The following is a 27754-nucleotide window of genomic DNA, read 5'->3' on the forward strand; positions in this document are numbered from 1 at the left end:
TTTATATCATCAAGTAACTGGTGTCCTCGGGAAACAACTGAAGGGCAGGGAAGGCAATGGGAATTTTATCCTCAATACCAGCAGGGTGAAAGTCTAGGATTCTACCAGGGGGCTCCACCTGCATAGCATAATACTGAGCATTGACATGCACGTATCAGAGAACAAGCAAGGATAAGAGTCATGAAGGACAGAGGACGAAAATCATAATGACATATTGACTTGACTTCAGGTTTCTTTTTCCAGTTCCCTTACTTTTCTGTTTATCATTATAATCAAGGTAAAATCTTTCACCCTTATAGACAGAGTTGAAATTGCAGGCAAAACTCTCACTCCCTGAAAGTTTTGCAGCAGCAAAATAGGGATTTTTACTTCACATACAGAAGGGCAGGATGGAAAAAAGGGGGATGATGGGACAAAGAAAAGCAGAATAATGAGTTAAACACACTAGCAAATGAAAGCTAGCAGGTCATTTGAAAAGAATTATATTACGCAGGTCAAATTAAAAGGTTGAACTTGATAATGGAAGCCAATAGAATGACAGCATTGAAGGAATTAACGGAAATATTAAAAGATAGAAGTAGAAAGTGGTAAAATATGGTTTTCATCTCCTACTGGAAAACATGTATTAATGTTTCAACAAAGAGAAAAAGGATGGAAGCATTATATCTTACTATAACTTTAAATGAATTAGGGAGCTCTTGCAGCAAAATATTTTATTTTTCTGAAACAAATATGTGTAAACTCGCCTTCATTGCAGAAATTCCTGTCAGATTTCTCCATTTCTGCAGAATTGTTTCAAACTCTGTCTTGTCTTTGCTAACAATGACGTCTCTCATGTTCACGGTTTCTGAGATGAAAATGAAAAGGTGAAGAGTATATGAATAACAATGTCTTTCAAATTTGGCTGACAGCCTGAAGAAACTCTGAAAAGATGTAAACTTCTAGAATTCTGAAATCTAAAGTTAACATTCTGTACCTTATTAAAAATAAGGACAATAGAAAATTAAATATAATATCCATTAGTATAAGGTTTACTGAATGCACAATTACTCCACTGAAGCACTTTTGTGACTTCCACAGTGTTTTGCAAACTCCAGAAGACCTTCTGTGAAGGCAGAACTGGTTGCAAGTGGAGCACGTGGAGATCTGGCTGATTTGCAGCCAAGATCTTTTTGCTGTGGAATGCAGCAGTTTGGTGTGTTTAGATTCACTGAGAATTGTGTCCCCAAAAATTCATGCTCCTTGTCTCCTTTAAGATGATGCACCAGATACTTTTGCAGAGTAGTTTTAAAATCATCATTAAGTTCGGAAAAGACCTCCAAAATAATCTGGTCCAACCATCACCCTGCTACCACTATCACCTACTAAACCATGTCCCTAAGCACCACGTCCAGCCTTTCCTTGAACACCCCCAGGGACGGTGACTCCACCACCTCCCTGGGCAACCCGTCCCAATGCCTGACTGCTCTTTCTGAGAAGAAATGTCTCCTAATTTCCAACCTGAACCTCCCCTGGTGCAACTTGAGGCCGTTCCTTCTAGCACTATCACTGGTTGTCTGTGAGAAGAAGCCGACCCCCAGCTCCCCACAGCGTGCTTTCAGGTAGCTGTAGAGAGCCATAAGGTCTCCCCTGAGCCTCCTCGTCTCCAGACTAAACAACCCCAGTTCCCTCAGCCGCTCCTCATAGGATTTGTGAGAAAACATACTCAGAATTCACATTATTTTTGTTTCCTTCACACACATACATACACATACATACATGAATAAAAAGTCATCTAATGGAGGCACGTGTTATTCCACCGACAAAATGATTGAAGCAAATTATAATAGTTATCACAAAAGTCTGAGGTCAAAAAGAGTCAACATGTGGAAATGACTTATGTGTGAGTCATTCAAAGAGAATTTTTTTGACTAAAACTATGTAAGGAACATAAAATGTCAGAATTTATGAAACTTTTAATAAAAGCTTTTTATTTTTAAGCACAGACTGGGACTATTTTTTTTTAATGCAAGAACAAATACACAGCTTTCTTCTCCATTTTCTTTTTTTCCAAGGGAAACCACTGGGGAGTAAGGTAGGCAATGATTTTAAAGCAAAATGGTGCTCAACACAAACTCTTCATACAGAATTATAACTTTTTCTAAGCAGTTAGCAGTAGTTGAGTTTTATATACCTCCTAACAGACAAAGCTCAGCCCATGCAAAATTACACTATGCAAATGAACACATACAAAGAGAAGAAAACAGGTACATCTGTAAAAAGTAACTATTGCAGATAAGGCATTTGTGTTAATTCTGTGTGAAGACAAGGGCGGTGGGGCTGTCTGTGCTGTACAAATAAAAATTAATCTTAAATCTGTTGAATCTTCAAGTACCTTTAAAAAAATGAAGCATTTTTTCCACATTTGGAAGCCAAAAATGGGCTCGTGCCGTATTACCTAATGGGCATTATGTATGATCTAACGGGCAAAAAGAGGAAGAAGTTTGGAACCCCCCAGTTCATTGTTCATTGTTTTCAGTGACAAGAACATCCTTCCTCTCTCGTATTACTGATAGCACCAATTTCACAAAGAAAAGTAAGTAACAAGAGTCATTTTGAACAGCAGGTAATGACAGTATCGGTCTTTATTCTCGCTTGTGCCAAAACCCCTTTACGCTGACTTGGGAGGCTAGAGAGTCCTAAAAGCAGCACTTTACCAGGTGTTGAGCAACCTTAATGAACACGAAAATCAAACCCATTATATGAGAGAGGGTATGATAAAGCGCCTAGCTGCCAATAACCCCCACACAGGTGCCTCACTCACTGTGAGATACAGAAGGAAACACATCAAAGTAAGCAGGAAAGGAAATTATTCCATTAGCTGCACAAGTCAGAGAAAAACAGTACCAAGGAACAGTGGCATTATGTCCGAACGAGGGAGAGCCTCTTTCCCACTCCACAGTTGGTTTTGCAGATGGTAAAAGGGGTGGGGATGAGGAGGAAGAAAAAAAGAAACTGTCTGAGGTGTTTCTAAAGCCTGGACACTGGTCATTGAGGGATTTACTGACTCTGCAAGCTAGTGCACCTGGCAGACAGATGCAGCTAAAGCTGCCTCGAGAGACAGAAGAAAAGACATAGGCTGAGAAAAGTTTACTAGAGAACACCTTAGAAAGGGGAAGAATCAAAAGCAAAAGGGAGAAAAATGGAAAATCACACACACACACACCAAAAGCCACACCACCACCACCAAAAAAAAAAAAAAAAGGCAAACAAAACAAATAACCCTCCAAACTCAAAACAGATGTTTCTAATGGGAGTCTGGGCTGCCAGTACAGCATAGGTCTGAGCCTAGGAGAAAACACAAAATAAGGCACAAGTGGATAGTTTTTTCTTCTAATTGTCTCTGTTTTCTACATGTCCGGAGTTTACTTCTAAAACAGGAAGCCCTAGCTGAGAAAAAGCCTCACCTTTTCTCTGCTGTTGCCACTTACTTTCTTATTGCCTACCTCCGTTATCAGAAATTTTTCACTTTTACTGTTGACGTTTTGTCTATGAGCATATTGCCTATAGCAGTTGCATCTAGAGCGCATCACATGGATAAAGCGGTATTTGGGGAATGGAGCTGGAGAGAAAAAGGTGGAAATGATACCCAAAACCCGTAGTGGAGTCGGACAGAAACTCCCCATGAGAAAGGCATGAGGCATCATGCACACACATGAAAATTTCCGAAGGACAAGGGCTTAAGAAGTGCTGATTTCAGTGGCACTGACGTCGTGAATGTGCCTTATGCCTGGTGCAGAGAGGCAGTAACTGCACTTCAGTAACCCTGTTGTGGCGTGGCAGCCCTGAAGCTCTGCTGCTTCCCCAAGGCTGCCTGGCACTGAGCCTCGAAGCGGGCGCTGTGTGCTCCAGCACCCCAGAGCACCACAGCTCTGCGCTACCCACAGCAGGCAAGGAGAGGCTGGTCCTGCAGCGTCCCCCAGGTTTTTTGTCCCCAGCTACTGGATACTCTCTGAGCCTGACCTTCGAAAACGTGTGCAGAACTTTTCTCCTCTGCAGGTTTCCTAGCCACGGGGGAGGCCTGGGGCCATGGTTTTTACTGTGTGAGTGATATTCTCCATGTTTGTAAAGGACAAGCATTTAATGGACCATCTGTCCATGGTCTTCTCATGGTCTACTGTGTTGCAGGCAAAACTGCAGCTCCCATTACGTTTTTAGCTGCCTTTTCCTCTGATTCATTAAAGCATTACATGTGCAATGTCAAATTTTTGATTCAATAGGGTGGGATATAAATGGCTGCAAACTGAAGGGGAATGATACATATTTCTGCAAAGGCAGAAGCTATTGCTTTGTATAATGCCTACCCAGCCCCAAACGGATGCGGCAGATGGAGGAAGGGAAAACAGGTTACATGCCTGCAGTGTAAGTGTACTGACAGGCTCTGCCCTGCCAACTAGCTCGATGACTTGCCATGCCTCTGTTAGAGTGGTTTCTAACAGGACATGAAATTGCAGTTCAGATTGTAATTTAGGAGCGGTTTTCATGTCAGAGGAGTCCACTGAAGCACAAGTTAAGTGGCAGGTATCAGCCCCTGAGCTAGAAAAGGACTATTTTATAATTTTAAAAAAGGCAATTTTTTTTTTGTTTGCATGTAGAGAACAAACAGCAAGCCTCAATCTGAATCTCCTAATAAGAAGACCCTTGAAAAATCTTATTATTTGTTATAATCATATTATTTGCCACTCTCCACTCTCTGGCTTTGAAACAAAGAAAATTCAGATCAGAATTCTTCACTTTTATTTGTCTCCAAATTAACATTGCCGTTTGCTATTTCTTTATTTCATATGCTGTTCTGTTCTGAGCTTTCACACCAACACACAGAGTCTTAATTTCACTAACTACATACTTGAAATCAGATGCAGAGCTCAGGAAGCTGGGTGTTGAGTTCCTCTCAATGCATGCCCCTTAAGGACTGTCCAGAGAGCACTGAATCATTTACTCTGAACAGCCAGCAAACTGCCTATGATGCTTTCAGTCCTTCTGTGAATATTGGGCTGGATTTGAAGAAATATCATTTAAGTGAGGAGCTGCATGTCTTACCACCAAGCCATATTGTTATGTAATCTGTGCATGACCCACAGATCTTCATGTATGTTTCACTGCAGGCTGTGCATAAAACTATTTGCTATAGTATTTTAATGAGAAATTATTTTTCCCATTATACAGCAATAATTACTTCAGCAGACTTTTTCATCCCAAAAGCAGGTATGAGATTCAATAAGTGGGGGCTGCAGCTGCGAGAAGGAGGATGAAGTTCAAACAGAGTTCACAGAATATTGGCCTAATTTATGTTGGTTTACTCCTGATGGAGCCCGTAGCTGAGCATGTACAACTAAATGTTTTAGAGGTGTGAAGATCTGACTAGCCAGGAGCCAAGCTGTTTTCAAACTGTATTGCTGAATGCATTTTCTAAAATTAAAAAATAATAATAATAATAATAAATCAAAGCCTCGATAAGTCTATTGGTCTAATCTAATCTAGAAGAAGCAAATCCTTCCTCCAGGTCACCCTGGCTTGAGCTTCTACTTCCCAGGAAACAATTTCTTTCCATTGTCCTCTCTATCTCATGGTTGTGAGGTCTGGCAATGCACGGCCAGGCAGGGGGTGTCACATCCCCATCAAAGTGCTGGATGCAGCTGTGGGGCCTGGGAAAGCTTCTGAGTCCCTAGATGCCTGTCCCACAACAATTCCATAGGAAAAAAAGACTGAGATGAGAGGGCCAGAAAGGAATCAGTTGTTAAAGATCCGGACAGTGGAGGATCAGGCCTGCAGAGCTCTTTGAAGCATGTACCCAGTGTCTGCCATCCCTTGTAGATGTGGTCAGAGAGACCAAACCTGCTGCCTTCAGCTCCATCCCTTTTTGTGGCACCTGCCTGTTATGGCTCAGGAGAGCAAGGACTTGCAAGCTCTGTGATGAACATGATGAGGCTCCTTGTCTGAGTTAATACAATTTTTCACTGCTTCTCATGGTGAAAGCAACAAAATAGGTAAAAGGGCACAACCCCTTGCCCCAAGGCACACATCAATGTGTTCACCCAGAAGCTGTGGGATGGAGCAAGGAACTGAAGCTCGGTCCCACACATCCTACAGAGCTGCAGTTGCTCTGGTACATTTTGGTTGTAGCAGAACTGCTTATACCCCTTTGACCTACACCTGAGGTAATCCACAATTCATTTAAATTACACACTCTTTCTGTGAGATGATTTAAACCAGCATTACAAAGAAGCCTCGGCTTGTCTGGGATCTAAATAGCTCCCTAATGCTGAAATGGGTTTTTGACAATTTTTGCCCATTACCACTGCCTGCTTCACCACTACCCGTTCCTAACAGCCTCCTCGCAGAAGCATGACCCAAGGGCTCAGTTCTGGCTGGCACACAATTGCCATTTCCTTCTCTTCCAGCATTTCTAGGTCTCCGTTGCTATTCCAGACAACACGACAGTGAAGATGACAAACTGTCACGGTGGTACCAAGGTTCAGTCTTTTCATCCAGGGTAGCATTTTCCTGTGGCCTCTCGCAGTCTCTGGTATTTTCCTCTCATTACTGCTGTCTTCACTGATCCTTTCCACATCTGCCCTTTTACCAGTGTCACTGTCAGTCTTCAGTGACACACAGTCCCTCCTGAAGCTGCCGCACCAGCTGACGCTAACCTTTCACTTCCTGAGGTACTCTTTGTCCTTGTCAGGGATTTCAAACTGAAATTAAGCATACCTTCATCAGCTTTCTCGTATTTGAGGGGACAGTAGAAAGTTCTGTGGCACCAGCTGGGGGGGATAGGTGTACAATTACGTGGCAGCAATTCTGCCTAATTACAATCCCATGGAAACACTGCTTCTCTTTGCACAGCGTCTCACATTTGGCTCCTTTGTGTGTTTTGAAGGTTTCCCCTAAATTAAAAAAAATAAAAGAAACCCTCTCGGATTAATCCATCATGCTCGTGCAGGCCTCAGGCTGCCACCACACATCAGAAGGTTGCACATTTTTATTTCTACACATGAACTCAGGAGCAACAACAGAGCCAAATGAATCTTTTCCACTCATCTGGTTTCTGTGGTCTAATATCTGCCAAGCGTTTGACCGCAGATCTTCGGCTTGTGTCTGCAGCATCCAGGATCCTGAGGTGGCGTGTGTCCAAATACTAGCTGAGCCTGCGACAGCTTAGCTGCCATGGGCAGCACAGACAGTGTGCACTTGGTTCACCGAGGCCAAGGACACATTACGTTCGGGCTGAATCTCCAGCTCTCAACAAGTGCTGAGGAAAAAGGAATCCATTTGGGGATCAATTAATTTCTGCAGAAATACATAGCAGCTCTTTTTTTATTTACATTGCCTTTCCCACGTAATGACGAAGTCATGTAGGGACATTTATGAAAATATTGGCATACTCGAAGATGCTTTTGGAAAATGGGAGACCTAGCAAAGATGGTTTAAAAGGCACACCATTGCACCAAATATATTGTAATGTGAAAGAGTAACATTTTTTAAACTGATTTTTTATTGCTTCCAAATCAGTGAAGTACACTGCAAACAGAGAAATGTGAAAAAGGAAGAGAAGAAGAGCTGACTTTCTGTGTTGTGGAGACTTGTGTTTTTGGATGCATCCATAGCAGCCTGTCACTTCGGATCAGAAGCGTGCATTTGCAGCAAAGTTCTCTGCCATCCCCACTGTTTTGCATCACAGACTGGTCTTAGAGAGCATCAACCAGACTCCTCTTAGTTGAAAGCAAGTAAGTGGAAGATACACCACAGGACTGCACCTCATGTACTGCTGCCCCAAAGAGATATTCAGTCTCGGGGATCAAACTAAAGCAAAAGAAAATAAAGTACTACTTCCTAGAGAAGTGGTCCACTCCACTTGGTAAACTAAACATAGCTTATCACAACCACTTCTGTTAAGCTGGAAAGCTGAGAGTATACACTGAGCAGTGCAGGATTCACAGGTAGCATCAGTGTAGGAATGCACAATTATCTCACAACTGACATTCCAGTATCATTACTACTATGTATTATGGCAGCACCTAGAGGCCCTTGACACGGGTCAGGCCACTATTACAGGCACTGTCCAGACTTAATAAAGCAGTCCCTATTCCAAACAATGCAAATGGAAAAAATATGCTGAGCTACGGTCTATTTGTAAAGAGAGCAAGACAGCAGAGAGGTGACTGCAGTGGCTATATACTTTCCCAGACTAGGTGTAAATTGGGTCACAGGTGAAAAATTGCTTTGGTCTCATCCTTGCCCAGATTCAAGCTCCCCACTAAACCGCAAATAATCTGGTACAATTAGTCAGCTTGTCTCAGCTGAGGCCTTCCTTGAGAATACAGAAATGCTACAGCTCGGATGCGAGGTGGGGTGACTGAAAGTGGGCAGGAGGAATTCCTGCAGCCTCTCTTTTCCAGGTGCTGGCTCTGAAAGCTTCTGCTGGGGGATCTGCACTTTCCTAAACACTAAATCCACCCCTGATAGCAACTGAAAGTCTTTGATTTGTATGAATATATTTCAAAATCTCCCATGATTACAGCTTTGTAATATTCTGGAAGCAGATGGCAGGCACAGCTGACAGTGACAGTAGTTACAAGTGCAAATAGGAGGTGGCAGAGAGGAGGGGGAAGATACGGAATTGACTTAAGAAAACAGTGTAGGAAAAGGAGCTCTTATTTTGAAGATGCAACCAAGTGATGAAAGCAGGTAGGGAGGATCAGTTGCCACTGGGAGAAAAACATAAATCTCTGCTTCTTGATCGTGGTACAGCATGTGCTTAAATATCTTACTAAACAGGCAAGAGAGGGACAGAGGGAGAGGAGGAAAAAAGAGATTAAGACATTCAACACCACTTGACCCTTAGGAGCGCCACTCTGCTCTCCTAGGAAATCAACAGCAGCCGGCATTCAGAAACGAACACTCGGCCACTGGATAAACACTTACAATAAATGCCAGCTCCCCAGGACACCTCTATATTTCTGGGTCAGGTGAAAAAAAGTTCACTAGTCTGAGATAAAGCTCATATTTTCCCAGATCATGTCAGTAAAGAAAGTAGCTGGCATTTACTGGCTGATCCTAGCAATGCTCTTAAAGTCGTTACATCTTCATTGCAATCCTTGAGGTGATGCTTACTTCATTAAGATGCAAGAGGGAATGTGAAACCATCCACGGCGCTAAACAAAGTTCTTACAGTGTCTCTTCAGCATATTCCTCTCCCAGGCAGCAAGGAAGATAATTTTCTTCCATCTCTCAAAACCCGCTATCATCTAAAGAGTTAAGCAACAGAGAGAATATCTCAAGGAAGACACTCTTGTGCATCTTGCCCCTCTCAACCCCCTCCCCCCCCTTTTTTTTTTAAAAAAAAACACACACAACATAGCATACATCAAAGTGAAAACTGACATGCACTGCCCTGCAGCTCTCTGCTGCATGCTTTTAGGTTTTGGAAACTTCATTTTCTACCTTATGAGGATTACATGAGAGAGGATGAAATGCTTGTTTTGAGGTTCATTTTAGACAGAGATGTAATAAATGTTGTGGCTTCCCACTGCAATGGAACAAATTCTTTTGTAGATGGACGGGGGGGGGTATGTGGTTTAGTTTGTATTTGAGTGCTAGGATCTGGGTGGAGATGCCATATGGGGAGTATTTGAGAGTGAAAAGGGGGAATAAAACAAGAAACAGGGATTGGAGGCTTAGCCACTGAAGTGCTTGCGTTTGCTCTAAATGCAGTCCACCCTGTAGTGGAAAATGAACTTCTCAGTCTCAGTCCCCACTGAACTGCAGCTTTCCATACACACACATACACACACACCTAAAGTTCCAACCCTACAATAAATAATTCATCAGCTTACAGCCTCTCCTCAGCTAATTCCCAAGACTGAGACAGCATGAAGTCTGAATTATATCTGCCCCATAATAAAATATTTGTTCTTCCAAGTGCACAAGACGAGATAATTTTAATCCCAGAATCATAGAATCACAGAATCACAGAATGGTTAAGGTTGGAAGGGACCTCTGGAGGTCACCCAATTCAACCCCCCCTGCTCAAGCAAGGTCACCTAGAACACATTGCACGTAGAGCATCCAGGGCGGTTTGAATATCTCAAGGAAAGGAGCCTTCACAGCCTCTCTGGGCAACCTGTCCCAGTGCCTGTCTCCCTCACAGTAAAAAAACTTTTCCTCATATTCAGATGGAACCTCCTGTGTTTCAGCTGATGCTCATTGCCTCTTTTCCTGTCACTGGGCACCACTGAAAAGAGTCTGGCCCCGTCCTCTTGACACCCTCCCTCAAGATATTTCTATACATTGATAAGCTCCCATCTCAGCCTTCTCTTCCCCAGGCTGAACAGGCCCAACTCTCCCAGCCTTTTCTCATGAGAGAGGTGCTCCCTTCCCCTAGTCATCTTCGTAGCCCTCCACAGGACTCTCTCCAGGAGCTCCATGTCCCTCTTACACTGGGGAGCCCAGAGCTGGACACAGCACTCATGCGAGGCCTCACCAGGGGCAGGATCACCTCCCCTGACCTGCTGGCAACCTTCTTCCTAATGCACCCCAGGCCAGCATTGGCCTTCTTGGCCACCAGGGCACCTCGCTGGCTCATGGTTAACTTGTTCACCAGGACGCCCAGGTCCCTCTCCACCGAGTCGCTCTCCAGGTCAGCCCCCAGCCTGTACTGTTGCTTGGGGTTATTCTCCCCTAGGTGCAGGACCCTTCACTTGCCCTTGTTGAACTTCATGAGGTTCCTCTCGGCCCAGCTCTCTGGCCTGTCCAGGTCTCTCTGAGTTGCAGCACAGCCCTCTCTGGTGTACCACACCTCACAGTTTTGTGTCATCACCAAACATGCTGAGGGTTCAGTCTGTCCCTTCATCCAGGCCACTGATGAGTGAGTTGAACAGGTCTGGACCCAGTACTGACCCCCCGGGGACACCGCTGGCTACAGGCCTCCAACCAGACTGCGCCGCTGATCACAGCCCTCTGAGCTCTGCCATCCAGGCGGTTCTCAATCCACCTCACTGTCCACTCCCCTAACACACAATTCCTGAGCTTACCTATGAGGGTGTTGTGGGAGACGGTGTCAAAAACCTTGCTGAAGTCAAGGCAGACAACAGCCACCGCTCTCCCCTCATCTACCCAGCCAAGTCATTCTGTCATAGAAGGCTCTCAGATGGGTTATGCATGCCACATTGTCCATGATTACTTGCCTGCTTTTTGCATTTGTGGGCCTCTGTTGTTTAGAAGGGCTGATAAATTTACCTTACTTCCGTCTGCTGAGTAGGAAAGAACTTTGTGTTGCCCTGATGCTCCTTTCATGAAATTTACATAAAGTCGTAAGTGCATCCATACCTAAAAAGGAGAAGGCCATTTGGGCAAAACATCTGACGTAAGCGTGTTTCCACACTGATCCATGAGTAAAAGATCCTGCTCGGGTTTACCTACCAACAATGGGAATTTACTGGTACAATTTGAGAATCTTTGGCATAGGTAAGTGGCACTTGCATTGTGTAGGCTGGCTTGTCTGCAACCCCAGAGCCCCTGAACATGCTGTATAGCTTGGCTCATGGCCACTGCAACCTGTGCTCTGATGCTGTGGGCATCCTGTCTTGGTGTTTTGCCTGTCTCTGTGCAGGATTTGGGTTCTGGTGAATTGATTTCATTTGTTGCAGTTTATACCCCAGCTTGGTCATTTGACCACTGGCAATTTGATTCCTTTCCAACAGCTCTGTGCATCCAGCATTTAGACTTGCATTCTGGTAGTGAAGGCTGGGGACGTTTCCTTTCAGCTGCTCCTACAAATAAATAGCATTATCATGGGGAAGCATGAGCACGTAGAAAAAACAAACAAACAAACAAACAAAAAAACAACACCTTTAATCAAGCAGTCACGCCTTTCACACAGCAGGGTCTACTTCCACTGGAGCTGAAGACAGCTTTACCCAGTGAAAAGCCTCTTCATTTCACCCCCATTTCTCCATCTTCTCTAGCATATTCAGTCATCACACCTGGGGAGTGGAGGGAGGAAAGAAATAAGGCCTACCTGAGAACTGATCTATTTTTCTGGCTTTAGTAGCTATAGAGCTTTGAAAATTTTAGGTGGATTTACATTTGCACCTTCTATAAGGTTGTAAAAGTCTTGTCAACTCAAGCCTGTCAGAGCCATGGCTCTATCTGAATGCAAGTTTTCCCCTTTATCAGTCATCCCGGGGGCTGCAGCAACACCTTTTGAAGAATCAGCAATCTCACATACACTGATTATGCCAGAGGGTTGAAACAGGTTTCTAATTAAAAAGTTGTACTGAAAGTTGTACAGAGAAAAAGGGAACACTTCTGGATACTAGGACATCATCAGGCTTTAATCTGACACAAGAGTTGTTTGCTGCATACTAGGAAAAGTAGTGAGCCTTTAGTACTTTTGCCACACAGAGGCCTAGGCTGCTTCTGAAACAGGCCCCCAATTTCAGTTCAGTTTGTCTTGGAAATAAAAAGCTGTGAAGTAGTCAGCAGTTACCTGGAAATAATGGACTGTAAATGCTAGTGATATGGGAGCTGTTTTACACACAGATCAGCTGCCCACGGAGAAGATATGGGATAGTCAGCTGAAGAAAGTTATCTTTTAAACCCTCCCATCATTAAGTTGTCCTTACACACGTCATCTTTAGCCTGCACACATCTGGTGTTTCAGTTTCCTTGTTTCAGTTAGGACTGTGATTTTTTTTTTCTGCAAAATAAACAAGTCAGTAAAACTGTTTTGTGAACAGTTTTTTTCTTAGGTCTGATAACTATTGGGCTGAATCGGCTTAGTAAATTTCCTCTCCTCCCCTCTCCATCAGAATAACTTAACCACATTTGTTTTGCTCTGCCAGGGAGTAGGAATACGCAACATCCTAGCTGGGGGCTGGCAGTTTAGACTCTTGTCTCAGTCACATGGAGATTATCTGATCCATACGGCTGGAGAGAGCGGGTACGTCCCAGCACAGGAACATGTCCAGCAGAAGTGCTGAGAGGATAGTGGAGTGCTCTGTGCACCTCTGTGCTGACACAGCTCTGCAGTGTTTATATGAATCAAAACATGTTCGAAAGCAGGTAACTGATTGCACAGCAGAAAGTAGCCTAGAAGGCCATTTCACATGTAATTATGGGCTTTCTGAGGCCTGGCAAAGCCTTATGAAACATAAGAAACATTCTTCAAGTGCAAACATGGCCATGATCATGAGGAGCGATGTCACCTAATGCTTTAGGGAATCCAGACCTTTGTCTAGTTATCGTCTAGTTATCTAAAAAATATGTATCTCCATTCCAAATATACCGACTTTGATTTGATTTTTTTTTTTACAGGTCAGAAGGGATTTCAAGAGTTTATAATTCAGCCAGCATGAATGTTGTAGCATCCTCATCTGTCTACTTCTTTGCTTTCAACAACAACTTTGTGAACTCTAAAGATTTTTATTTTTATTTTTTTCAGAATTGCACTTATGCTTGTTTCCTGAGATTTAATTTGTGCCATATTATGAGTAATTGCGGAGAAGAAGAGAAGTTAACCATGGAAGTTAGTCCTCTGGCTTTTACACCTTACCTCAGTGTTTGTCTCCTTGACGTATGTATAGCAACCTAGATCTCTCATGGTTCATTCCAGATATGTAGGCTGGTCTTCTGTTCATGTGCAAATCAATTTCACTGATGTAGTGTTAATACATATGTGCCTGATTTACCAGGAGAGTGTACTTCAAAAAACTTAGATGTTACAAAACCAGTATATAGTCCCTATTAGAATCCGTCTGTATACCTCCAAGGTAAACTCATAGGCTGGTTAATGTGAATGTCCACAAAAAACAGTTATATTACTTTTACTTTGATACCATGTTAGGATTACAATGGGAACTGACAAAATGATCAGCCTCTTTCTCTCCATTTTATCTGTTTGCCAGTGCAGAACAGCGATATCACTAGTGTTTTTCATACACTACTCATACAAAATATGAGGCAATGGTGGAGTAACAGTAAAGAAATAATGCCAAATAATTTAATGTATCATTAGGGGAATCTGTCTTGAATGACTAGCCAGGAAAATAGAGTGGAAGCTATAACCTGAATTTTTGCCTGTGTCAGAAATAAATGAATAAACAAGACAACTTTTTCATGAGCAAAAGAAGGGCACCTTCAACACCAAGAGAAATGTCAGGTTGTTCACTGGACAAATATTTTACTGTCTATCAAAAATGAACCAAGTCTTTATGGAAAATGAATTTTCCAAGGTATACTTTCTACCTCTCAGCCACATTTTTTGCTCCCATATATGTGAGCTCATGCATATGAGCACACACCTGTGTATGCTTTGGACTGTCTAATTTACATGAATTTCTTTATGTCTTAGATATTAACAGGAGAGCCAGCTTATTCTAATTTTTCATATTTTGTTGTCTTCATGTGTTATATAATGTTATTGTGCCAGTATATGGGGAGAGTTAACCTGAAAGGAGTTCTTATTCATAATAATGTGTGTGTGACCTTTTTCCAGTGCCCTTACTCTGTGGTTCTCATGAGCCTAACAGCCAGAATTTAATCACAAGATTTTCCATAAAGACAGGAAAATTACAAAGATCTTTGCTTAGCTGGGTAGAGTTAAGCTCAATCATTTTAGCTGATTCCTGCTAGACACACCAGGACTTAGCCTTGAATTAAATTATCTCGATGGCATAAGTCTAGTCTGAAAAGAAATTATTAGAAGGAATATATTAACATACTCCCCATGCAGTGGCATGATCTTTTAATTCTGTTACTTCTGAGCCCCACAAAGCCAAAATTACAGAAAGAATATATTTTGGACAGATATGATGTAAATACAAATCAATGCCAGAGATCTGATATACTTGCATAGAAATCCAAGCTAATTTTAAAATAAGAGGGAGAATCTATCATTTATGATGTCTTAAAGTGTCACTTCCTATTTTGCCAAAAGCTCCTGCTGGTGTCATTGCTAATAACAGTCTCTTAAAACACACCTTCTATAACTAAGAATCCATGCCTTAAAGCATAGTCTTCTCAGGAACTCTCTTTGGACTGTGCAGCTGACCACAGTGAGCAACATGGACCTTGTGAACAAAAGGGGATGCTCTCAGCTTCCTTATTTGAAAGTGTGCTTTCTGGAGAACCAAAGAAGGAAGAGTTCATTTCAAAAGTCCGTCTGTGGAGTGCCATATAGTGTAAGGGCTTTAAAAACATTTGATAGAGGCTGTGTATAAATTGTTCTTGAAGTAAATGCAGCACTAATATCTAAAAAAAAGGTCACAAATGTGATTTTCTTGTTCCTTTCATTATAAGCACTTCCATGCCTTTTTATTTCAAATTCAGAATGGAACACATCTTGCGCTGCAGGTTATTCCCTCTGCCACATTACTTCCAAAACTGTGTGGGCTCTCAGTGACATGTCACACATTCTCATCTCCAACACCTAGGCAAGGTGGCCTGAGTGACTTCATCCATATGTTATTTCCACAACAAACAAATAATCACCTATGCTTTCATTGCAAAGTGCCCTTTATGAATTAAGGCCTTGTCTGTCCCTTTGAGTAAATGCTATTTCCAGCAATGAAAAGAATACAAGTCCCTAGCCAAACATTTTTCCCATCTGACTTCCACTTACCTGCAATTTTATTCGTTCTCGACAACTTGCACAGGTACCTGGAGTAGGTGAGGGCACTCAGAATACTCATTGCTATGCAAAATGTGCTGAACAGCAATGGTCATCACCAGTTTAGTAATTATTCCTCCATTTTGTCATTTCAATATGCCTCTGGTGTTGCATAGAAAGCTCTGCTTCTCAGTGATATTTATGGGTATTCTCAGCTGTTTGCAGTTATTGTGTAGCTCTGATTAATACTTCCTTCTCTCTGACACAGAAGGAGCTGCATTCTAATAGTCTTTATTATTTTCCATCAGATTCCATACTCCTGCATAAATATATATGTATATATGTAAATCAAGTAGTGTTGGAGGTCCATAAAATGTGAGACCATGAATATGTCATCACTGTACATTTTATTTTCCCATCTACTCTGAATCTCCCAAATGTTGTTAGTTTATTTATGGCTGTATTGTTCATATGGGATACCTTATTCTGAAGAGGTAATCTGGCCCAGACCTCCAGGTCCATTTTCATGGTTTAGATTGTATTTGAAACAATTATTTTAGCTTCTCTCTTCAGATGCTAGCTCATATCCTGTCAGTCCCTGCAATAAGCTTAGAGCATGCAATGAGTATTGCTGATTGATTCCCACCTATAGCAAAATCATTATACTTGTTTTTACTCCTCCCGTGTATTATCATTTTAAGGCTTCAAAGAAGACCTTGGCAACAAAAATCAAGTTGTACAATGGATTTCAATCCAACAGTATATGAATGATTTGTATGAATCAACTTGCCTTGCAAAAAGATGCAGCGGTTATCACCTGGGACATTTATCCTTTATAATGAAATTTTGATCAACTAATGGCCAGAGAGTCTTAGTCTCCCTTTAATGGAAAGTTACAGACAAATGCTAAGTTGGCCTTCTCCACTTGTACCACAGAGTTCAGTCGATACAAGCACAACTCTTGGTTCAGCTTACAAAAATAATGACAATTATATCTGTGCATTTTGGAAATGAAATAATTTTCCTCTTATTATATGGTCCTCATCTTAATGACAGCCTATGGGATATGTAATTTCTGGCTGTGACTCCTTCTTCGTAGGCTGAAGGAAATAATCCAAATCAATTTTAACAGCTCTGTGATACTTCCATGACTAAAGCACTGCTTTCAATACTATATTAAGACAATGTGCACTTAAAGGTAGTAACTCAGCTTCTTTAAAAGGGGTTGCCACGTTTATTATGGTTTATCTGAGAGGGGGAAAGTGTTCTTTGTCCATTTCCAGCATGAGCTCACACTCACTCAGAGTGGTATGTGAGTGTGTTTGAACTGTGTGTTGACACAGCATCGGTTTGGTGTTCTGCACATGGAAATCCTTACCCAAGTCCCTGTGTCTTGCACAGATTAAAATATTAATTAAATGAATAAAAAGTTGTGTTTTTTTTTTTTTTAGTTCTTCATCAAGTGTTGATGGAGGGGAGAATGATGGGAACAATTAAATCAGACAGAAGGTAGTTCTACAACGTTGCTCTCCAAGAGGTAGATAGAGCCGTGACAAAGCATTCCGAGTGATTGTGCAGAGCCCATTTATTGTGATAGTCCAGACAAATATCACCACTCATCTAACATTTGTAAAGTCAGGCCAGATGAAATAATCAATTAATAAGGCCATCAACACAATAGTAGAAAAAAAGATATAATACAATGATGACAGAGCCAATGCAGGTGGTAGAAAATGGAGCTGGAATTGAAACAGAAAGAAAACTTATAGTTTGCCCATGTGGGGAAAAAAGATTCATCCTTCTGTTTACCATAAATACGTGTAGTTTCTGAGTACTTTGTTGGTAATGGTAATGCAACTTAAACTGTTACCTTCAAACATTTTGAAGTTTCATTTGTTATCTTTACTGTAACATGCATTTTAGGAATAAACAACTGAAGCACAAGCAATGTGTTATAAAAACTAAATCTAAAATGTAAATCTAAATGTAAATGTACTAAATGCATCTAAATCTAAATGTACTAAATCACTATAAATATTGGTAATAATATTCAGCACATATCTATATTCTCCTTCCTCACTGTGGATATGATGTAAAGTTAATACAGTACGTTCTGTATGAACTGCTGTAATACTCAAAGCAACCGTACCACAGATTCTCAAGCATGTGTGCTGATACAAAGTCTAGCATCGCATAGTTCATTTATCAGAACATGTCACCTTGTGGGTGGTGTAAATACAGAAGTAATTGTGACAAAGGCACTTGTCACACTGTGAGAGTCATGTCTGATCCAACATGCTACATTTTTAAATGTAAGAGGCATAAGGTAATGACAGGACATTCTCTGTAATGTGTAATAATAGAAAGGAGATTATCAGAAAAGATTTATATTATTACCATAAAAAACAAAAAGTATCTTATTATTCATAGTGTGTATTCCAATGCTGTCTTGCCATTTTACACTGTATGATGCCATAATGACTAAGAAGGAAGAAGCAGCGATTAAATTAAAAACCACAAGGCAACAGCCAGGTAATGTCCTGATCCAGAGGATGGGAGGACATTGCACAGATGGAGGCAGTTGGGAAGGGCATGCCCATGAGGCAGCCCCCATTCTTGGCCCACCCTGGAATTAAAAACAGGCTGGACAGCAGACTCGGGCAGCTGGCTCCCAGTACCCATTCTCTTTCCAGGAACAATGCCATTCGTCAGCCTGGCAAAAACTCAGACTCCAAGACACCCACACTGTTGTCTGAATGATTAAAGCTTTGTGCAGCCGTATGTGCACTGGTCTGCAGTATGAACATGTTCCATCCTTCCAGGTCATGTAAATGAAACAGCCTCACCCAGGCTAAAGCTTGGTGCAAGCTCATTTTTTTTGTTGTTGTTGTTTGAGAATTGTAGAGGTTAGTCTAAATTGGCACCTTAGCACTAACTTATAAATAAAACACAGTTACTGAGCGTGTCCAGGCAAAAAGTACAATGAAATCTATGCTTAATTCATACCATGGATGTATCGTAACTCGAAGTGCATGATGCTATACCCTTTCCAGTGCCAGCTTCAGTGCCTGAAGCCAGTTTTTCTTCAGTTACACCTCAAGCAATGATGGCAACAAGTGTTCTTCATCTTGTTCTTCCAGTATTTCTTATCTTGCGTGGAGGAAAAAGCACCTCGTTTTAGTTGTACAATGTTCACAAGTATGTAACATTACTTGGAAGCCCTGAAGAAGTCTGACATAAATTAACTCCCTTGCCTGTTAATTCAAATTCTTCCAGTGGACTGTCTTATGTTAATGTTACTCAGGCTAACCCTGCCCATCAACATTGACTGAAATACCCAAGAAACACAGGAAACATTTGTGATTCTCCACATCTCTTTCCTGCCCAATGCTTAACAAAAATCAATCAATCAATCAATCAATCAGTCAGTCAGTATCCTGGAAAGACAAGTCCTCTTCTGTCATAGCACTTATAATCATAGCAAGGAGCAAAATATCATTTTTAAGATGACATCCTTAAAGCTATTGCTTCTCAGTTTCTGTTGCATCATCAGCTTTATTCACAGCTGTTAGAATCAGATATAGTGACCTCAGCTCAAACAAGCACATGCTTTAGTTCTCACTGAGTGCTGGGGGATTTAAGAATGTACTTACAGTTAAACACATGCTTATGTCTTTTCAGAGTGCCAGATCCATCACTTCTATAAGTATGTGTGTCTTCATTACGAAAAACAACAACAGAAACACAGATTTCCAGTTTTTCTTTCAATGGAGAGGATTTGAAGCTGCTCTTCTGAGTTTTTATATCAGCATGGATTTTATAGACTTGCAGGCCACGGTGACATGGAAATCTATTGAGAGGGTGGTCAGGCACTGGAACAGGCTCCCCAGGGAAGTGGTCACAGCTCTGAGCCTGCTGGAGTTCAAGGAGTGTTTGGACAATGCTCAGAAATATGGTTTGATTTGTGGGTGGTCTTGTGGGGAGTCAGGATTTGGACTCAAGGAACCTTGCAGGCCCCTTCCAACTTGGGATATTCTGTGATTCTATGATTTTGTAATGAAATGAGACTAACGTTGAAAACTCTGTCACCATCTCCATCTCTGAAGAACTGGAGCAGAGTGAACCCAAGTTCCTCAGCCGAACTCAGCTGACATAGGAAGGCACAGAGGGAGATGTATCTTTCAGGTAAGAGAAAGTGGTTTCTTGTGCACCACCAAGGGAGGCAGAGGTGGAAAAAGAGAAGCTGTGACACTGTACAAGCACTGCTCAGCAATGCCAGAACACTGGTGTGTTATCAGCACTGTTTAAGTTACAAATCCAAAACACAGCACAGTCTGGAAGAAAATTAACTCCATCCCAGTCAGACCCAGTACGGTATGTTTTCCCGTATTTAATCTTTAGAAAATATGAGACTTCATCCTGTGGTTGGATTCTGCAGAGTGCTGCTGTACTGACTTCAAGGAAAGCATACAAGAGCAGCTTCTTATTACAGGACCTTGGGGTGTCAACAGCACATAAATGATATTTCCTTAAACAGCTTTTTGTGAGCATTGCACTTCCCTCCAAAAATGATTTTCCCCCAAATAGTCAAATATTTTGAGTACTTGATAATCAAAATGATGGCCGTTACAGTTTTCCCCACATTTTTCTCTTACAAAAAAATGCAACCCTTCCATGAGACATGAAAATCACACATGGACGATATATTTTATTTCTGTTTTTAAAGTGGGAAAGAGCACGAGGAATTTGAAACAAGCAAGCAAAGTGCTGTTAGCAGTCCTCATCCCTCTTGACAGAAACCCGGTCAAGGTCAATACAGTTTAAAGGCTGTCTCGTCAGTCAACACCATCAACTACTGAAAGACAAGGAAGACAAGCCAAGGACTGGAGGGATTCAATGCTGCTGCCTCCCTTCACAGCAATCTCCAGATGATCTGGGGAATCTCTGCACCTGTTCAATGTTCCCTGCTTGCAAGGGCTTCATAGCAAAAAACTTTGATCCTCAAAAAGTACACAGCACACATTTCAATTCCATTATTTCATGGGTTTTAAACACACAGCTAAAGTGCTGCCCTGAAAATGGATACCTACGTGAATTATTTTCATGTAATGCTCTTATGTTTTTGCAGGCTAACCCCAGTAGGCAGCTAAGCGCCACACAGCTGCTCACTCAGTCTTCCTCCCAAACCCCAGAAGGACAGGGGAAAAGGAAGATTAAAGTGAGAAAACTCATGAATTGTGATAAAAATAGTTTAACAGCTGAAGAAGAAGTAAGAGAACAAATAAAGAAACCAGAAATCATACAAAGGCAATTGTTCACCACCTCCCATGTGTAGACCAATGTCTCACCGGATCCCAAGCAAAAGATGGGAACATACCTAAACTCCCCTCCCTTCCATTCTCTTGCTAAGCCTGACATTTTATAGCACAGAATATTTCTTTGGTTTGTTCAGGTCATTTGCCTGGTTGCGTACCCTTCCAAACTCATGCATGCCCACAGTCTATTCACTTGGGGAGCAGAGGAAGAAACAGAAGGCTTTGGCACTATGTAAATACCATTCAGCAGTAGCTAAAACATTGGTTTGTTATCACCATTGTTTTGGTCAGAAATCTAAACCACTGCACTACACCAGCTGCTATGAAGAAAATTATCTCCATTCCAGCCAGAACCAGTAAAAACACTTTATATCAGTAGCTGCCCACTAGCAGATAATCCTAACTCTGGTTTATCTGGCAAGCGCATGAGTCCTTTCAGTGTGTCCTTTGATAGTCCCACGCTTTCCACTGTTATCAAGTTATATTTTCAAAATAAAGGGTAATGCCTCTTCTCTCTCTATGTAGTGACTGTAAGACAACTTGCTTTTGCAATAAACACATGTAAATTGCTTGAAATTCACTTTTCTAATATGTCCTGCTCTTGCTTTCCTGGACAGAATATTCTAATGAAAGCTTTTTTAAAGAAAATAGGCTTTTACCTGTGTGGAGCCATTACCAACTTTCACATCTTAATAAAACAGTAAAATTAGATAGATTTCCTGTCTTCAGTTCACTTATCATAGACATGAAAAGTAGGTTTAACTTGTACCATTAAGTTCTACCCAACAGCCCCTCTTGAAGTAATTTGTACTTGATGGGAATTATTTCAGAGACACTGAAGTAATAATGTCAGTGGAGGTGACAGTGGGACAAGCTTCTCTGAAGTCACTGGAATTGCAGTTGCCCACATCAGGCTTAGTGAAACCCCTAATGTTTATCAGAATTTGCAAAGCTTCAGTAGCTCTGGGCAGCTGGGTGTTTCGGGGGGTTTGTGTAGCTCTGTTTATAAAGTGAGAGTTGCTATGGCATCTGAGCACCACTGGAAAGGCAGAGTGTTGCTGCAGGCCTACAAACAGCATCCAGCCTAGCTGAGCTCTAAAAGGTGCTGCCATGCCAGGCCTGTTCTACAGCATGCATGCACTGGCCTGGAAGCAAGCTGCGTTAATTTGAACTTATTTACTCTGGGTGCTGTGATTTTGAACTTTCGGAGACTGCCAAAAAAACAAGAAGCCCAGTGCCCAGTTTCTTTCTGCTGGGCAAGTGCTGTTGCAAAACAAAACAAAACAAAAAGAAGTGGCTATTTCCTGGACCATGAGCTGCGCTTACGAATGAAAATGATGACTCTATGTTAAATAGTGCCAGTCCCAATACTGACCCCTGAGGAACATGACCCCTGAGGACTGCATGCTCTCACTCAGTTTCTAGGTGCCTATATTATTTCACATTAACAGAATTAGCTATTCTGTCCTGACTGCCAACCTGCAAAGCTAGGGCAATACCTGCTTATTTAATAGAAATTAAAGGGAAAAAATAAACAAACAAACTAGTTAGCATAATATTTATCCCAAATGGTGAGTGAAATTTCACTACTGAACATAATCTATATTATGGCTGAAGATTCACAAAAGTTAATGATATACCTGCTTAGTGTATAAAACAAGGTATAGCATGGAGAGTTATAATTCATCAAAATTAGAGAGACATTGTAAATTGGATATACTTTTTAGAAGGAAAGTTCACAAAAGAAAAAACTGGATGGTACATGAAGTAAATGCTCACTTTTCAACACTGGAAGAAGAATAACCTCTTGTAAATCTGAGGGCTTTGGAAAACTTATCCCAGGAGTGATGAAGAGCTTCTACACAAGGAGAAATAGCTGTGTCTCAGCTAAATTCAGCTATCATGTTTTAATTAACCCAACCCTAAGAGCATATTTTCCCTACTGAAATCCAAGTTACCGTATCTTCTTTCATTTTCATGGGGTACAGACTGATCTTTAGAGAAAGCATTAACAAGTCTAACAACTGAATCACTTTTCCTTTCAAAACCCTTAGCCACTTTGTGTAACATCTCTGAGATCAGCATCTACAAGGATTGTTTTTCTCTGCTGAGGAGGCACTTCAGCATGATGCATGCCCAATTTATGGCACTTGCAGACCTGCCAGTATTTTACCTTAGAGCTTGTTTGTACATGCATCTTCCTCCAAGCACCACCCAGTCTGTCTGAAACAATGGAAATAAGAAGAAAGTCTGCTTGTTTTTATCTACAGTTTGCCAGCTCAATTTAAATCACTCTGCAGGAGAAACCTTAAACCGGTCACTCAGAATGGCAACATATCAACTCTGGTCAGCTTTGAATTTGCTCCCAGAGCTTGTCAAGAAATTCTGTTACTAAGCCCACATATCTCTCTGGTGGCTGAAAAAGGTGAAACGAGCCATTTGAAAGATTTGTCACTATCTACAAATGGATCACTTGTGGAAATATTTTAAATAATGTAAGTGGAGCTATAAAAACCCTGTTTAGCCAAGCAGCTGCAAGTAGCTTAAGGGTTATTACCACTGGGAAGTGATGGCAAAGATACACCATTTTTAAAAACAGTTTTTGCCTCATTAGGTTGCTTCTCTGGAAATGAGAAATTTGCTTTAACTGCATTGTTTTGAATTGCTTGGGGAAGAATCCATCAACCACAAGGTGCCCTGCTGCTTAACTTGGCCAAAAAACTGTTAATAACTCCAGCAGATGTTCTGCTTTTTAGGCAACAGGACTCCCTTTCTCCCACCCCTTTTTTCAGAGTCAGACACAAGCATGGCTGAATTCCAGCATCCTCCACAGCTACTGCTAAAGCAAAATCCAATGTTAGCCAGTCACTGGTGATAAAACTTTCATGCACAAGGTCTGTGTGAGAGCAAAGCTTGGTCTCAGTACATTTACTCTGTTGAGCACTGCTATTATAGCCAAGAAAACTTTCCTCTTGAGAAAGATTGCAAGACCAAGCCCCGTACTTCCAAGTCTACACTTTTAAAAATGTTGATCTCGATTATCAATATGAAGAACCTGGCTCTCCTTACTTACTTAGGTATTTTCTATTTTTGAGCACCCATTCATTCATTCAAAAACTTTTTAATGAAAGAATGGGCTCTGTTATATTCTCAGCACAATATCATTTCCTTTCTTTTAGTTCCAGATGCTTTCATGACTTGGACTACACAGTTCTGCAATACTGAGAATGTATCTTATACATACCACTATATCTCAGTGCTGTACTTAAGCAAGCATTGATGCTACAGCATTCACTTCTTGTCAGCATCTCTGTGTTGCTGTGAGCCTGAATTCTTAAACTAAATCTCTGTTATAGGCTTTTTTTTTTTCCCTACTGAGAAGGACAAATTAAGACAGAAAAAGCTCTTTGTTTCCTTCTTCTTGAAGTACAGAGTTTAGCAGACAATCTTAAAGTAAGATGTAGTGACCAAGGTAATACAGGTGTCAACATATATATGGAAAAAATATGTTGAACACTTCATATCCATAAACAAGGAAACAGTGTCTGGGTGTTTCAAGAAGAGCAAAATGAAAGAATGATTCCTGATTCATTATGTATTCTGCTGTTATTTAATTCAAAATAACACTGGTCAGGGATCTGCAACACATCATTCACCAACTGTAGTACTTGGACGCAAAAGTGCTCATTTTATGTTATATACTGTCGAAGGTAAGGATTGTTAGTTTTTTTGGATTCTCTTTCATACTCATTTTGAAACCTATGATTGCCAGCTAATTCTTGCTTGCCAAATGAAGTAAGGCCCATGAATCTGTCAGAAAAGACGTTAACCCATAGAGGAGTACTTCTGGTGGGAGTAGTAGTCTCAGTACCATAAAATGGCTTTGTTGTCTTTTTTCAGATATGTCTGTTGAGCATTGTCTTATGGTGCTCAATGCCATTAATACATGAAGTCTCATGCAAATCAGTCTTTGCCACAGTTATACTAGGTGATGTTTCCAATCATAAAATTGAAAACAACAACAAAAAAGTGCACAGCTGTAAATACTTCCTTTTTCTGTGCAATAGCAGGCATATTAGAGACAGCTAAATGCCATTGCGGATCAAAAATATTGTTTTAGGCACATTCAGTTCCCTCCTTCATTTGCAGTGGTTACAAAAATGTTTTGGGAAAAATGCTAGGAATAACCATAGTTTGGGAAAAACAGCATAGATACATATCATATTCTGTTATGTGTGTTATATTTGGAGATGTAGTTATGTCTGGAAGTTGAGATTTATTTATTTTTTTCTAAAAACATCTTCAAGCTTTGAGAAACACAGAGCACAACAACTTATAATTTCTTTTCCAAGAGTACAAATCCAGCTTTTGAAGGAAATGGAATTAGAGTTTCCAGACAAAATGTGAACCTCTAGTTGTCAAACCACTTCCACCAGCTGGGAAGTATTTTCGTCATTTAAATTAAAGAATAGTTTCCAAGTTATTGTGGCAGCACAGCAGTAGCCTTATTTTATCAGCACTTCTTGACACCAATTCAATGATACACACAACTTTTGCCTACAACCAAACGTACTATGGTGAAGAACCCAGAAATACAAAAGTTTTCACAGATCAGCTATGAATATTTCTTACATAAATCCATGCAATTTCATACATAATCCCAGAGGATTCAAAAGGCTATATGAGCACCTGCTATGTATCAGAAGCATCTCTGATCTTCTGTAGTAGTCTGCTTGCATTTAAAGCACGTCTAGTCTGTTTTCCTTATTTCAAATCATAGTAAATATAAAAACAGACAGGTCTCAACACTTCCTTTTAACTCTGAATATTTCCACTATTTGCAGCACATTACCTAGGAACGTTTGAATTACAGGACATTACAAGAATAGATAAGAGACTGGATTATAGAATCTAGAATCAATGAATCACATAATTTTGTCATGTCAGAAAGGAAAAATTACAGAATTGATTATTTTATGCTACTACCATTATGAACATCATATCAAAATTAGCATTAGTTCTTACATCATATTATGTAAGTGCAGTTCCTAAGACTGTATAGCAACTGTGAATCTTAAAAGAATATTGTGCTTTTATTTGAGCTGTATAGAAACTTTTTACACCAACATGAATTATAAAAAACAACAACAACAAAAACAAGCTCTCCCATATCTATGCCAAGAAATCACAGGAATTTTCCAAGAAATTTCCCATGCATTGTTTGACTGTAGTTTGTAAGCTAGCACAAAAGTGTTGCTTAGAGACATCATGTCTTTCCTGTCAGGACCTGTCACCATTTTCTGAACTGTGGATATACTGTAAGCACATCTATGAGACAGAAAGGTGAGTCTGAAGTATCAATTTCTTCATTCTTATTTTTAGAAAAATTGCCTGAGTGTATTGTACAAGCAGATGAATGAAAAAAGAACGTTACAATCACTCAGAATACTCTTTTGGAGAACGTTAGGTCCTGCCCACAGAACAAGGTTTGGATGGCACTAAATTCCTTTCTTTTTAAAAGGTCAAACACAATTCTGTTGTATAAAATGGAACATATAATGGTATATATACTTTGGTATATATACTTTACATTCACTAGATACCATTCTTCCTCACAAAATACAGAACAGAAATATTTTTGTGATGCATTTCAGGGTGTCTTCTCTTTATTGTGTATAATGCAAGGGGCTTATCTGCATATATTCTGTAACATGCAATAAAGTGTAAAGTGAGATAAGGTTATCATCACAGACCATTTCTCTCACAGAGACCTCTGCTCTCATTCATGACAAAGGTGTTACCTCATTTCCTAAGAGCACTTTATACATCATCATCAGTCCTGGCTGAAATCTACATATCAAGGGAACCTTTCTGAAGAAGCAACATATTAGAGAGATGTTAATAAGAGACTGAAGTGCATTTGTCTGTGCACTTGTCTGAAACATGACTATTTGTGACCTATGGCACTGTGTCATAAATACCCATCTTCTTAAGCATTCCTTTGTATTAACAAGTACTTTCACAGAATCATTTATGTTGGAAAAGACCTCTAAGATCATCACATCCAACCGTTAACCTAGCACTACCAAATCTACCACTGAACCATGCCCCTGAGTGCCACATCTACACATCTTCTGAATACCTCCAGAGATAGTGGCTCAACCACTTCCCTGTGCAGGCTGTTCCAATGCTTCACGATCCTTTCAGTGAAGAAATTTCTTCCAATATCCAAAGTTAACTTCTCCTGGCACAACTTGAGGCCATTTCCTCTTGTCCCATTGCCTGTTTGTTGTGGTTTAACCCAACCGGCAGCTAAGCACCACACAGCCGTTCGCTCATCCCCCCCCTCCCTCTCTGGGATGGGGGAGGGAATCAGAAAAATGAAGCCTGTGGGTTGAGATAGAGACAGTTTATTAGGACAGAAAAGAAAGGAAAATAATAATAACGATAATAGTACTGCTAATAATAATGTGTACAAAACAAGTGATGCACAGTGCAATTGCTCACCACCCGCTGACCAATGCCCAGCCTATCCCTGAGCAGCTGCCCCCCAACCCCAGCTAGCCACCCCTATATATTATTTAGCATGACACCAGATGGTATGGAATACCCCTTTGGTCAGTTTGGGCCAGCTGTCCTGGGTCTGTCCCCTCCCAGCTCCTGGTGCGCCCCCAGCCTGCCCGCTGGCAGGACAGAGCGAGAAGCTGAAAAGTCCTTGGCTGAGTGTAAGCACTGCTCTGCAACAATTAAAACATCAGTGTGGTATCAACATTAGTTTCATCTTAAATCC

General features: G+C 41.0%; 1 long non-coding RNA gene across 2 annotated transcripts in view; it reads right to left on the bottom strand.

The window, feature by feature from the left end:
• Positions 1-128: 128 nt before the first annotated feature.
• LOC308185546 overlaps positions 129-27754 on the bottom strand; it is a 43967-nt gene continuing 16341 nt past the window's right edge. Inside the window, exons 3-4 of one of the 2 annotated variants that reach the window (XR_013943453.1) lie at positions 9154-27351; positions 129-7291 (exon numbers count right to left, since the gene is read on the bottom strand). This is a non-coding gene — a long non-coding RNA (uncharacterized lncRNA). Of the gene's footprint in view, positions 27352-27754 lie in introns of both variants that reach the window. The other variant, XR_013943454.1, reaches the window with a different exon arrangement.

The sequence above is a fragment of the Anser brachyrhynchus genome (genome assembly GCF_964034855.1).
Source record: "Anser brachyrhynchus genome assembly, chromosome: Z".
NCBI lineage: Eukaryota > Metazoa > Chordata > Aves > Anseriformes > Anatidae > Anser > Anser brachyrhynchus.